Source organism: Tenrec ecaudatus, chromosome 1, assembly GCF_050624435.1.
Source record: "Tenrec ecaudatus isolate mTenEca1 chromosome 1, mTenEca1.hap1, whole genome shotgun sequence".
NCBI classification, from domain to species: domain Eukaryota; kingdom Metazoa; phylum Chordata; class Mammalia; order Afrosoricida; family Tenrecidae; genus Tenrec; species Tenrec ecaudatus.
The window spans coordinates 158,325,491-158,338,037 of record NC_134530.1 but is presented as its reverse complement, the minus strand read 5'-3'; the positions used below and the strand labels follow the sequence as shown (position 1 = coordinate 158,338,037).

The 12,547-nt window shown below is 43.0% G+C and overlaps 1 non-coding gene across 1 annotated transcript; it reads right to left on the bottom strand.

Annotated features, from left to right (window-relative positions):
- Positions 1-11,901: 11,901 nt before the first annotated feature.
- Positions 11,902-11,973, bottom strand: TRNAE-UUC (transfer RNA glutamic acid (anticodon UUC)). Its single transcript has one exon. It is a non-coding gene; the product is annotated as a tRNA-Glu (tRNA).
- Between the last annotated feature and the right edge of the window lie 574 nt (positions 11,974-12,547).

The window sequence follows — 12,547 nt, the reverse complement described above, 5'->3', positions numbered from 1 at the left end:
GGTCAAAGTGGCTCTAGGTGATTAGGGTCAGAGGAGGAAGTACTGTGTGTTCACTCGGTGTCAGAACAGAGGTGGGACACAATCCAGTTCTAGCAGGTGGCTCTGAATTGACTGATACACGTTTGGTGTCGTGGAGGGGGAATGGATTCGGACTTCTCCCTGTGCGACTCTATCAAGGCACCCAGGAGCACTCACTGGTGTTTCCCCAGGTATGCAGGTGTTGCTGTGTTTCGTGATTCCATTTGCATACCAGCACAAAACATCACCCCAGTAAATAGGTATCTGGTTAGTACAGGTAAACTTCACAATTAAAGTATACCCATAATTTAAATATTGTACAAAGAGGATGTAAGGATGCTTTACTTTGGCTCTCAAAATCACCTTTCTCCTCAAACACACCTGTAACCTGAGGTCTGAAGAGAAACGCACTGTGTGTGAAGAAGCAGAAGACAGCTATACCAAGAGAGTTGGACTGTGATTAGTAGGCAGACCAACATTGCCTTCCTACATCAATGCCCTACTTGCTGAGTTGGGGTATACATCAGCCCGGCAGACCTGGGGTTGACATTGTCAGTGAATATTATTATAAATTTTACATGACAACCAACCTCCGTTGTTTGTGTAAATCGCCTCCGTCACAGAGGGATTGATTCTGCCACAGCGATTAATTCAGGTTTTGTGACAGGTACTTAGCTTACCCTGGTCAAATATCCCTTTCTCAACGATGTTCTAAAAATTAGTATGAGTAGCTAATCAATGCCAATATTCTTTGTTTGTTTTAAACGTTTTATTAGGGGCTCATACAACTGTTATCACAGTCCATACATATACATACATCAGTTGTATAATGCACATTTGTACATTCTTTGCCCTAATCATTTTCTTTTCTTTCTTTTTTTTCTTTTTCTTTTTTTTACATTTTATTGGGGACTCATACAACTCTTATCACAATCCATACATATACATACATCAATTGTATAAAGCACATCCATACATTCCCCGCCCCAATCATTCTCAAAGCATTTGCCCTCCACTTAAGCCCTTTGCATCAGGTCCTCTTTTTTTTTCCCCTCTCTCCTCGCTACCACCTCCCTCATGTGCCCTTGGTAATTTATACATCGTTATTTTGTCATATCTTGCCCTATCCGGAGTCTCCCTTCCCCCCCTTCTCTGCTGTCCCTCTCCCAGGGAGGAGGTCACATGTGATCCTTGTAATCAGTTCCCCCTTTCCAACCCACTCACCCTCCACTCTCCCAGCATCGTCCCTCACACCCTTGGTCCTGAAGGTATCATCCACCCTGGATTCCCTGTGCCTCCAGCCCTCATATGTTCCAGTGTACAACCTCTGCCTTATCCACGCCTGCAAGGTAGAATTCGGATCATGGTAGTTGGGGGGAGGAAGCATCCAGGATCTGGGGGAAAGCTGTGCTCTTCATCAGTACTACCTCGCACCCTGACTGACCCATCTCCTCTCCTAAACCCCTCTATGAGGGGATCTCCAGTGGCCGACACTTGGGCCTTGGGTCTCCACTCTGCACTTCCCCCTTCATTCAATATGGTATATATATACATATATATATGTATACACACACACATATATATATATACACACATACACATATTCTTTTTTTTTTTTTTTGCATGATGCCTTATACCTGGTCCCTTGGGCACCTCGTGATCGCACTGGCTGGTGTGCTTCTTCCATGTGGGCTTTTTTGCTTCTGAGCTAGATGGCCGCTTGTTTATCTTCAAGCCTTTAAGACCCCAGACACTATCGCTTTTGATAGCCGGGCACCATCAGCTTTCTTCGCCACATTTGCTTATGCACCCATTTGTCTTCAGCGATCCTATCATGAAGGTGTGCAGCCAATGATATGATGATTTTTTGTTCTTTGATGCGTGATAACTGATCCCTTTGGGATCACTCGCTCACACAGGCTGGTGTGTTCTTCCATGTGGGCTTTGTTGCTCCTGAGCTAGAGGGCCGCTTGTTTATCTTCAAGTCTTTAAGACCCCAGTCACTATCTCTTTTGATAGCCAGGCACCATCAGCTTTCTTCACCACATTTACTTGTTCACCCACTTTGGCTTCAGCAGTTGTGTCGGGAGAGTAAGCATCATAGAGTACCAATTTAATAAATGAAAGTATTCATGCATTGAGGGAGTGATTGAGTAGAGGCCCAAGGTCCTTCCGCCACCTTGATATTAAACCTATAAATGTAGACACTTAGATCTATTTCCCCATCCTCATATATATGTTTGCATGTACATGTCTTTGTCTAGACCTTCATAAATGCCCCTTGACTCCCATCTCCTTCCTCCATCTCCCTTGACTTTCCTCCTGCCCCACCACCATGCTCCGTCCCCACCTGGGCTATAGCTATACCTCTTCTCTACGCAACCTTACCCTTGATCGTTCCCCATCAGGCTTGCCACTCCCCCCTCACTACCATTTTGGGTCCCATGTTGTTCCCTTGTCCTTGTGTTTATTAACACCACTTCCTTACCCTCCTCCCCCTCCCCCACCCAATCTGTCTGTCCCCCCGGAACTGTCTGTCCTATTGTTTTTCCTCCAGATAGTTCATCCATCCTGTCCTATTCAGATAGACCTGTGGAGACACTAACATGCACGAAAACAAGACAGAGGAAAACAAAGCAACAGTATACAACCAGACAATAAAACAATAAAAACAAACCACTGACAAAGAACAAAACAAAACACTTCACAAAAGAAGGGCTTGTAGTTCGTTCAAGGATCGTTTGCTGGCCCTTAGGAGCGTTTTCCAGTCCAGTCTGTTTGGGCACCACGCCCTGGCCCCAAAGTCCACTTTCAGCATTCCCTGGGGACCTTGCCACTCCATTCCCTTGCTGTTCCGCTGCACTCCCCCCGTGCTTTGCCTCGGTGTGGTGGGATCAGGACAGGTGCAATTCCCACACTGTGTCTCCGGTGCTGTCCCCTGTATCGCCCTTAGTCACTGAGGGGCATCATGTCCCATAGTAGGGCCAGCCATGTTGTTCTCTCTGTGGACTGGCTGCTCTACTCAGGAACATCATCATCACGGCCTGGTGGGCCAGGCTGTGTTCCACTGTCTCCTCCTGCCCCTTCATCTGCTCCCGTGTGCTCTGATCAGATATGTCCATCTCCCGGAGCTGCAGAATCCATGTCATCCTTTGAAACAAATTCTTTTCAGGGGAGTGGCAGGAATCCACTTAATGTTGTTGCTGGGGCCAGCCTCCCAGACCTCTCCACTGGTTCCCTACTCCACGCCGGGATATTGCATTCACACCTTGAGGCACTGGGTTGAAGTCTGGTCCCACTTTCCCTGTGGAGGTATAAACAATACCCTCCCCTTGTGTGGATTAGTGCCCCATGCCCCCACTCCCCTTTTCTTCCTTGTATTCATCCTTTTATTTTCCTTTCCCCTCCTCCTCCACTGTTGTCTACCATGTGCATCCCTGGTTTTGATCGGGTCTCTGCCATACTACACAGTCTTCACCCCAGAAATGTTTGTATACAGTAGCTTTTTCCCCTATGCCACTTTTGCAATGCCACTATTAACAGAAAATCATTATGCTCCGGGAGATGATCCATAAGACTCTCTACCATAACTTAACAATGAGGTCGCTAAGGGGAGCAGAGGCAGATAAAAAAAACATAGATCCAGGAATGGATTTAGGGCTGTCACTAAATCCCAGCTCCAATTTGAGAACAATTTGTTCCTACATCACAGCCCTGCTCAATCCTCATCCTCAGGAAGGGAACACAGAAGATTTGGGTGCTACAGCAAAGCATGGTAAAGAAATTATATGGTGTCTGGTTATCAGATAGAATATTGTCTGGATCTTAAAGGCTTGTTTCCAACCAAGCAGCTATCTAAGTGAGATGTTAACTAAGTCCACATGGGAGACGCATACCAACATGTGAAACACTGACTATAAATTATATGATCCAAAGCCAAAGGAGGAAATCGTCTCAGAGCTTAAATTGTGAGATTCTGGTTGCAGAAGGCTATGGATGGCAGAGGGAGCACAAATACATCTGCAAGATCTACACCGGAAATCAGCCTCCCATCATTTACCACAATTGAGGGATAGGAATAAACTGGTTATCAAAGTATGGGAGAGAGATGATTATAGGAGATCAAAATGATAAAGCTGACTTGAACCATTAAAACCTTGTCACTTGATCATCCCTTTGATCCATTGGCCCTGATCTGGTTTTCCACATTGTGTGTGTGTGTGTGTGTTTCATATTGGGGTTTATCTCTGATGTATACTTCATTGTGAGTAGTCCTTATGAATTTTTGTTATATGTTGTTTGGTACATTAAACCCAACATTCATGACCCTCTAGAGACAACAAGTGGAATAAGGGTTCCTGAGGAATACAGGGAGAGATGTAGGGGGAAGGGGAGCTGATATCCAGGAGTCCAAGAACGAAGAAAATGCTTTGAAACTGATTATGGAGTGGCAATTGTACAATACTGCATGATGTGCTTGGACTACAGAGTGATATGATATCTGTATGAGCTCCCAATAAAATGGCTTTTGGGGGAAATCACCTTTCTCCTTCCTAATGCTAGTTTAAAGGAGCCACGGTGACACGGGAGTGAAAGCAAGTTCATTCCTCTCCTGATAACATACCCATGATCACCACGCCTGCTCATCTTCTTTTCTAAGGCGCAATCTGGCTATACTTCTTCGGACACAGATGTGTCGGTTCTTTTGTCAGCCCACTGTATTTTCAATACTCTTCACCAGCATCATATTTCAAACGCACTAATTATTCGATGTTTGGGCATTCGCATGCAGATGAGAAGATTGAAGACAGGAGACTGGGGTCAGGCCACCCTAGTGTTCACAGTGGCAGACCTGCTGCCCAACACTTTCAAGAATGTTGTGCAGACCATGCACCCAAAGAAGTGCTAGTTCTCTTCCATAAGGACTGATTTTTGCCCCTAATGCCCTTGCACAATCAATACAACACAAGTAAATGTTTTCTAGTATTCCCTGAATGCCCTGAAACTTGCTCCTAATTATAGAGCAGCTAAAGCAAATGGAAGAAACGATGAAGCCAAGGAGCTAAACAGACCATTTCAAAGGGTAGCTCTACAAGACGGAGCAAAATATATAATCAAACGCCAAAGACCTAGAATTAGAAAAACAAAAAGAAGAACATGTTCAGCATATCTGAAACAGAAAGAACTCGAGAAAAAATTCAAGCCTAGAGTTGCATATTGAAAGAATCCGTAGGTAAAATATTGAGCGGTGGAAAAAGGAGATGGAAAGAATGCACAGTAACAATGAGTTGCTATTTCAAAGGCAGTCTATGAGCAACAGCAGGGTGATGAAGTTGTAGCTCCACTGCAAGCCTTAGGCTTCAGGAATCGGCAGCATCCCAACGGAAAGGCTTCAACAAACGGAGGAAGCACTGGGAGCGCTTCCTCTTCTATGCCAGGAAGTGCGGAAGACCTCTGCTTGTACAGCTCACTGGAAGATATCCATCTCAAATGATAAAGCAATATCTATAATATCACATGCAGGAAAACTTGCTGAAGATCAACAACGGTCGCAGCACTGCTTGGACAGGGAGGTGTCGAGAGCACAGGGCAGATGCAGAAGAGGACATGGAACAAGGGATACCACTGCTGATGCCAGATGGATACTGGCTCAAAGCAGACAACACCAGAAAGTTGTTAGCTTGTATTTTATCGGCGATGCCAATGCATTCAACTTTGTGGACAATAACAGACTGGATGGCCTCGAGAGGAATGGGAATCTCAGAACAGTGCACTGTACTCATGAAGACCCTGATCACGGATCAAGAGACAGAGTGCAGCCAGAACAAAGGCACACTGCACAGTTTAAAATAAGTGAAGGTGTGAATCAGGGCGGTGTGCTCTCACTTATGCAATCTGTATGCTGTGCAAGTGATCAGAAGCTGGCTTATATAAAGAGCGACATCAGGATTGAGGGAAAGTTTATTACATGCAGATGGCAAGAGGAAAGTAAAAGGAAATAGAGGAAAGAACCAGGAGGCAAAGGACATTTACAAAGGCCAAAATTCAAACATATATATATTAATGTGACCAGATTTTAACATTGGTAAAATGGAACACCATTGACCAGGGGTGGGGGGAGAAGGATCTTGATTAAAAATTTGGTCTATATGGAGCAACAAATATTTTCATAGAACGAAAAAATAGTATTGTAATATTTTTAAAATTTCAATATAGGTACAATTTACAAATATAAGACATTAAAATTATGTACAGTATTACTTTATTCTTTGGCATATTTATCATTTGAGTGAATTTTTTTTAGTAGATTGCTGTCTTTTAAAAGGTCATGAAATTTTTCACAAGAATTTGTTAAATTATATTTCACACATAAATGGCTTTCAAAGTCTCAACACTTAATTGTGATTTTTCTGATGTCCAAAGTTTATTTACCGTAGAAAAAACGCGTTCAGTCTCAGCATTAGTTCCTGGTAAGGACAGCGCGTATTCCACAATTTTTAGTGTTATTGTATGGAAATGGTTTGTTTCAAAATGCTGAAATATTTCTAACCATTTGTTCTCTATTGTGATTTTTGCTGATTCCCAGGATTTAACCTTTTCCTTATCAATATATGTTTTTTAATAATGATACCTCATTTAAAAGATCATATTTTGAAATATTACTACATGGGAAAATTTGAGTAATATTATCGAATGATTTTTGTACATCATTCCAATTAAGTTCTTGTTTTAATGTAGCCCAATGAAAATGTTCAATATCACTGTCATTTACCATCCACTCTTCTAAATAATCTATGCAGTTACTATAGAACTTTTTAACGTGATTCGTGATATCTGCACGATTTATTGCACCTTGTTCTTCTACCCGGCTTATACTATTATGGATAGTTAATGGAAGAAAATGATTTTCTAACCACTTCTTGACACTGAAATTTTATATTATTAACTTCATTTGCTACTTTGATTACCAAAATTTTGTCACCTTCAATAAGTTTTATAGCATTTTGAAAAAGAGCTGCTTGATTGTGTACAAACTCGAGCCAAATTTTTAAAGATTCTTTTTCAGAAATATCTTCTAAAATTCCAGGACATTTATCCTGTGATAGAAAGTAGGATTTCAAATGATCGTATATTTTCAAATTCTTTCGACAGCTGGCAAAAGAGCTAACCGGCATGTTTTACTGTATCCAAGTATTTTCTGATATTCGACTTCCGAGTTTCACAAAATTCTTTAAGCATTTCAATGCGCACAGGGTATATATAGAAATATGACTATATTTTAATAACAATATCTGCCACATCTACAGGCAACAAATCAGCAGCTGTTTGAATGGCGTTATGTATTATGTGCGCTGCACAACCAACACCAATAATGTTTTGATTAAGGTTTTTGTTTAATTTATAAAAAAGTATTTTTGTACCTCTTCTCACTTTTCCTCCAAAAGTTGCGTTCGTGTTGTCTGCACAATATGCAATCATTTTATGTTTAAAATTTTCCCCCCAAAATATTAATAATGGAACTCAAAACTATTTCAGAAGTTTTGCCAGGCACAGAAATGAAATCTAAAATTCTAATTTTTATTCGAGTTTCCAAATCAAAAAATCTAATAATGTTTGGAAATAACTTTACATCCTTATGATTAGATGTGTCAGAATATATGGATATAAAATGAATTTTTTCTAGATTTTTGTTTAATTCTGAAAATGCATATGGGGAAAGCTCATTACCCACAATTGCCTCGGATTTTGTTCTAGCACAGGCAATATTTTTGTTGATTAACTTTTTGACAACTTGTGATGTACAGTCCATAGATCTGAAGGAATAATTGTGATTAATAGCATGAAAAGACATAAGTCCTTCTGCTACTGCTATTTCTTTTCTTCGTCTCCATAAGTTGTTTTCTGAAAAAAATTCCTGTATTTTGGAGGAAGATGCAGCAGTATTTAAATATCTTTTATGTTTCTGTGTCTCCAAGTGCTTTGAAACGTCATTTTTTTCTGCCATGCGAAATAGAAAATTCACCATTACATTTCTCCCATTTACCATGTAATGGCTTTTGGTTTTTTTAATAAAAGGAAATTCACTTCTTAGATCATCATTGAATTCGCATCCTCTTTTCTTACTCATTATGTTACAAATCTAAAAAAATAATTTAAAATTATATTATAAATTATTATATACATATTGCTTAAAAACATAGCAAGTAGATACACGATTACATGAACATATTTTATTGTTAGTTTATAAATTAAATTAATTTGATTGTTATAAAGTAACTATATATTTTTAATTATTTTAATTTTAATCCTAAATTTCTTTCTAAATAATAACAATACTAACTTGTATTAGTTTTTTCTCTGAATTTGCCGTAATGTAAGTCGTGTCACTTTCAAGGCCGGCGTTAAACTTTTTGTTGCCACTATAAAATATAAATAATATGAGTACTGTCTGCTAAATTCCAGAAAATTTATGTACTTATAAAATAAATAAATTACTTACATAAATGATCTGAATAGCTGATTTGTTGACATCACTTGTTTAACTAGCACTAGCACACAGTACAATGTGTATCATCTGAGAGACAGTTACAAAATGCTTTCATCCTTGCCAATGCCCCAAAATGCCATTGTTCATTAAGTCCAAACAATGGTGGTTGAATTCTAACAACTGATCAACAATGCAAACTTTGATAATCAGTTCTCGATAATCATTTCTCAACAATTATTGTTATTATTAAAATTTAACATTATAAAATTAACAAAAATAATATAAAATTAATATCCCCCCTTTGGTTAGGTTCATTCTTGAATATTTCATCTCTGGGGTTGCTATTGTAAGTGATATTGTTTTCTGGATATCCTTTTCAGAGTTCTCTTCATTTGTACACAGGAAGCTGATTTATTTTTGCATGTTAATCTTGTAAACACATTGCTGAATCTTCCAAATAGTCTTTGAGTTTCTACATATAGAGTCATATCATCTGAAAATAGAATGTTACTTTTTTTCCAATTTGGATGCCTTCATTTTCTTTTTGTTATCTTATCATTCTGGCTAAGATTTACAGGACAATACTGAATTGAGTAGTGATAAAGGGCATACTTGTCTGGCTCCTGTTCACAGGTACAATGAGCTTTCATGTGAGGAACTCAGTATTTATACCTGGCTAATCCATGTGGTTCCTGTTCTGTCCTCTATGGTTAATTTACTGCATCTGGGAGCACGTGCACATAAAAGTAGCCCAATTTATACATGGAAGGCTCTAAGTCTATCAGTAACAGTGATCAGTCCAAGCTCCCTGGCCACACAACACAGACCACGTACCACACCATGACTACAACGCAGACCAGCCCCTTGCAAGGGGGAATTAACCTACAAAGAAGCTGCCACACCAGCCACAACATTGGTTGGCTCAGAAATTGTCTCAAAGCAAACACAGAAGAAGCAGTGATGGAAATTGCCTCTCAGAGAAATGATGAATTTAAATGGTTAAAAAAAAGATATCTGTTTCCCTCAGGGGAGAGAGCAGCACGGTGGGTGGGGGTGGGGGAGTGTTTTCTAAGAGTAGTACTCCAGAGGTTACAGCTCATTGTAAGTAGCTGCAAGAATGGCAGGTGCGGGAACGTTGTGCTTGCCAGTTCCTGTCATCTCTCCGGGCAGCACTGGACTTGAAATGAGTGATTTCTGGTACCTAAGTCCAAGCATGCACGTGAACCCTGCACTGGCCACATGGAAGTGTATTCTTAGAGGGAAATGCAGCATGCATAGCACCTTGTCTCCTTTGCAGAAGTTAGACCTTTGAATTGAGCACAAATGTAGGGACAATGAAATACATAGGACCCTGGCTCCAGACGTCTAGCAAACATGATCTGCGCAGGGAAGAGCACTCTTTCTGCCTGGTCCCTGACTGCGCAGACTGCAGAGGCAGTGGCCAGACTGAGCTGTGAAGCCAAGCACACTTGGAGTCACTGGACCGTTAGCTGGAGCTGGCTTGTCCTCATTAATTCCTTGTAAAATTGGGACACCAGCACTTCCTCGAAAGGATCAATATGTACAGTGATTGTTATGTGGATGTCCCACCTTCCCTTGGCTGCTACAAACCTGGAGAAACAGTTTTCTACTTTACTCCTTGGTGTGAAATGAAAAATAGGAATAGTACAAGGTCGAAACTCATTTTTGCTCATTCATTCCCTATGGTTCTTGGCGTTGTTCACACAAAGATGGGACTCATAGTTGCCTAGAAATCCCAAAGCTTTTCTTTTTAGGGAAACCAGAGGGAACCCTGAGCAGGAAGAAACGAAGGTCTAAAACGTACTCTCCTTCTCCTACAGTCATAAGCCTGCAAGCCCAAGGCCCTCTTCGAGTAACTCTGGGAAAGGCATGCGGCTGGCCCTGGAGATGGCTTCCGCGTGAACTCCAAGGCATGTCCTAACTACTGACGGTGGAAGAGACCACAGCAGAACTGTCAGAGTAAGCCAGCCTCTAACAAGCTTGGGCCTGTAGGCGGAATTGTACGGTTATAATCTACAAGGATCATAGTAAAGTCATAGAGAGGAGGAGAGCTAGGAGAGAGCGTAAAATAAAGGAGTCAGACACAGTTCAGGATAGCATGCTCCCCTCGGGCCGGCCAGGATCTCACCAGTGAGGTCTGCACAGGAGAGTCTTTTCTATCGTGGGATATTCAGAGGTAGCCATGAGACATGCATATTCAGTAGTTACACTCGTCACAAGGTGGGTGGTAACCACAGTACAGTCTGTGAGCTCACAGGTGGGGAAACCCCATACCTGCATTGGGGAAGGCATGAGGGGGGATGGGTGCCGCGCTGGGAGGAGATGACCAAATAATGTCTGCTTCTACAGCGAGACAGAATCACCCCCGTGCACAGCATAGTGCACCTGGGCTTTACCTCTGACTGAACCCCAGTGGTGGCTTTCCTGCCGTGGAATAATATTAGCTTTCCAGATTCCCTCTGCTATCCCTTAGGGAATATAGTCCCATCATATTTCCTTCAGCATCAGTCTCCCACACAGGATTAGTAGACTGGTGGTGTATCCTGTAAGCTCATAGAGCAGCGTGCTCAACCCGTGGGTCACGACCCCTTTGCGGATCGAATGACCCCTTCTCAGGGTCGCCCAATTCATAACAGCAGAAAATTACAGTTATGAAGTAGCCATGAAAATCATGTTATGCTTGGGGACTCACTGCACCATGAGGAACTGTACTAAAGGGTCGAAGCATTAGGAAGGTTAAGAACCACTGTCCTAAAGGATAAAGAATACGTATAATATGTATTGATCAAACATATTATATTTATTCTTTACTTAATGATGAAAGAGTAGGAACCATTTCTGTTTAATGACAAGAATTCCAGGGCCACAAGCACAATGCTAGCTGAGTTCCCAGCTCTGATGTAAAAGATGACACGATTATTCTGCGGTGAGAGGGAGCGGGCTCTCTCCTCTATCCCCATGTCGGACCCCCGTATAAGGTTGGGGAGTTGATGACACATGGAGAATAGCCGCCTAAAAGCCCTGGGGCCTCTTCTTGGCACCGAGTTCCCAGATATGTCCAACCAGGTACAGCCTGGTGGATCTGCAGATCCTGGCTGTAGAGGCTTCTTCTATGGGCCTAAAGAAAGGTGTCACCTATGTGGATACTGCAACTTGGTGGGGGGTGAGAGATTGGGACTCCATTGTCTTTGCTGTGTTGGGGTGAACATTCTGAAATCCTGAGATGGAGGGAGCTGGAGGCTGTTCCCAGTATTCTATTGGCAGGACGCAGCTCTTGGGGGGACCTAGACACTCTGTGTTCATGAGCATTCACCTTTCCAAAGGACAACAGAGAACCAGGTTCCCCAGGATTGAGTGGGTAAAATTAAAAGGACTTCCCTGACCGGGAATCGAACCCGGGCCGCGGCGGTGAAAGCGCCGAATCCTAGCCACTAGACCACCAGGGAACGATGACAAGCTCTCTGACTTGGCTCCACCTGACACTTTGTCGCTTAGTACAGTCTTGGACGCCAGACCTCTACCCTCCTGGGCGCCTCCCTCTCCTCTGGAGAACGCCCCGAAGTTCACGGCCGGCTGGCCTTCTCCAAAAAGGTGACCCGTCGGCCTCAACCCGGCACCATGAGCCCAGTGGGCGCTCACAGGCCCTCCAGGCTGCGTCCTCTCCGCCCCCTTGGACCCCACTCAGAGGCGCGCCGGTGCGCGCAGACCGCGTGGGGACGCACAGGACCGGGACCCGGGCAGGGGGCGACGTTCTAACAAGGTGGCGCCCTGGGTGACGATGGAGCACGACCCTCTGGGATCTCCAGCCTCGGACAGGCAGGCGCCCAAGGGAGGGCCGTGCGGCTAGAAGACACTTGCAAACAGGGCCCTGGCACCCGACTCCTGACCTGCAGGTCTGCGCTGGAAAACCCGCTGCCCCTGCGCTGCCCGAGTCTTGGCTGGTGGCAGCTCCCTCCTTCCACGGGCTCAGCCCCTTCTCCTGGGGACCAGGCTTTCCCGCAGACACCACGTCGGATTCCT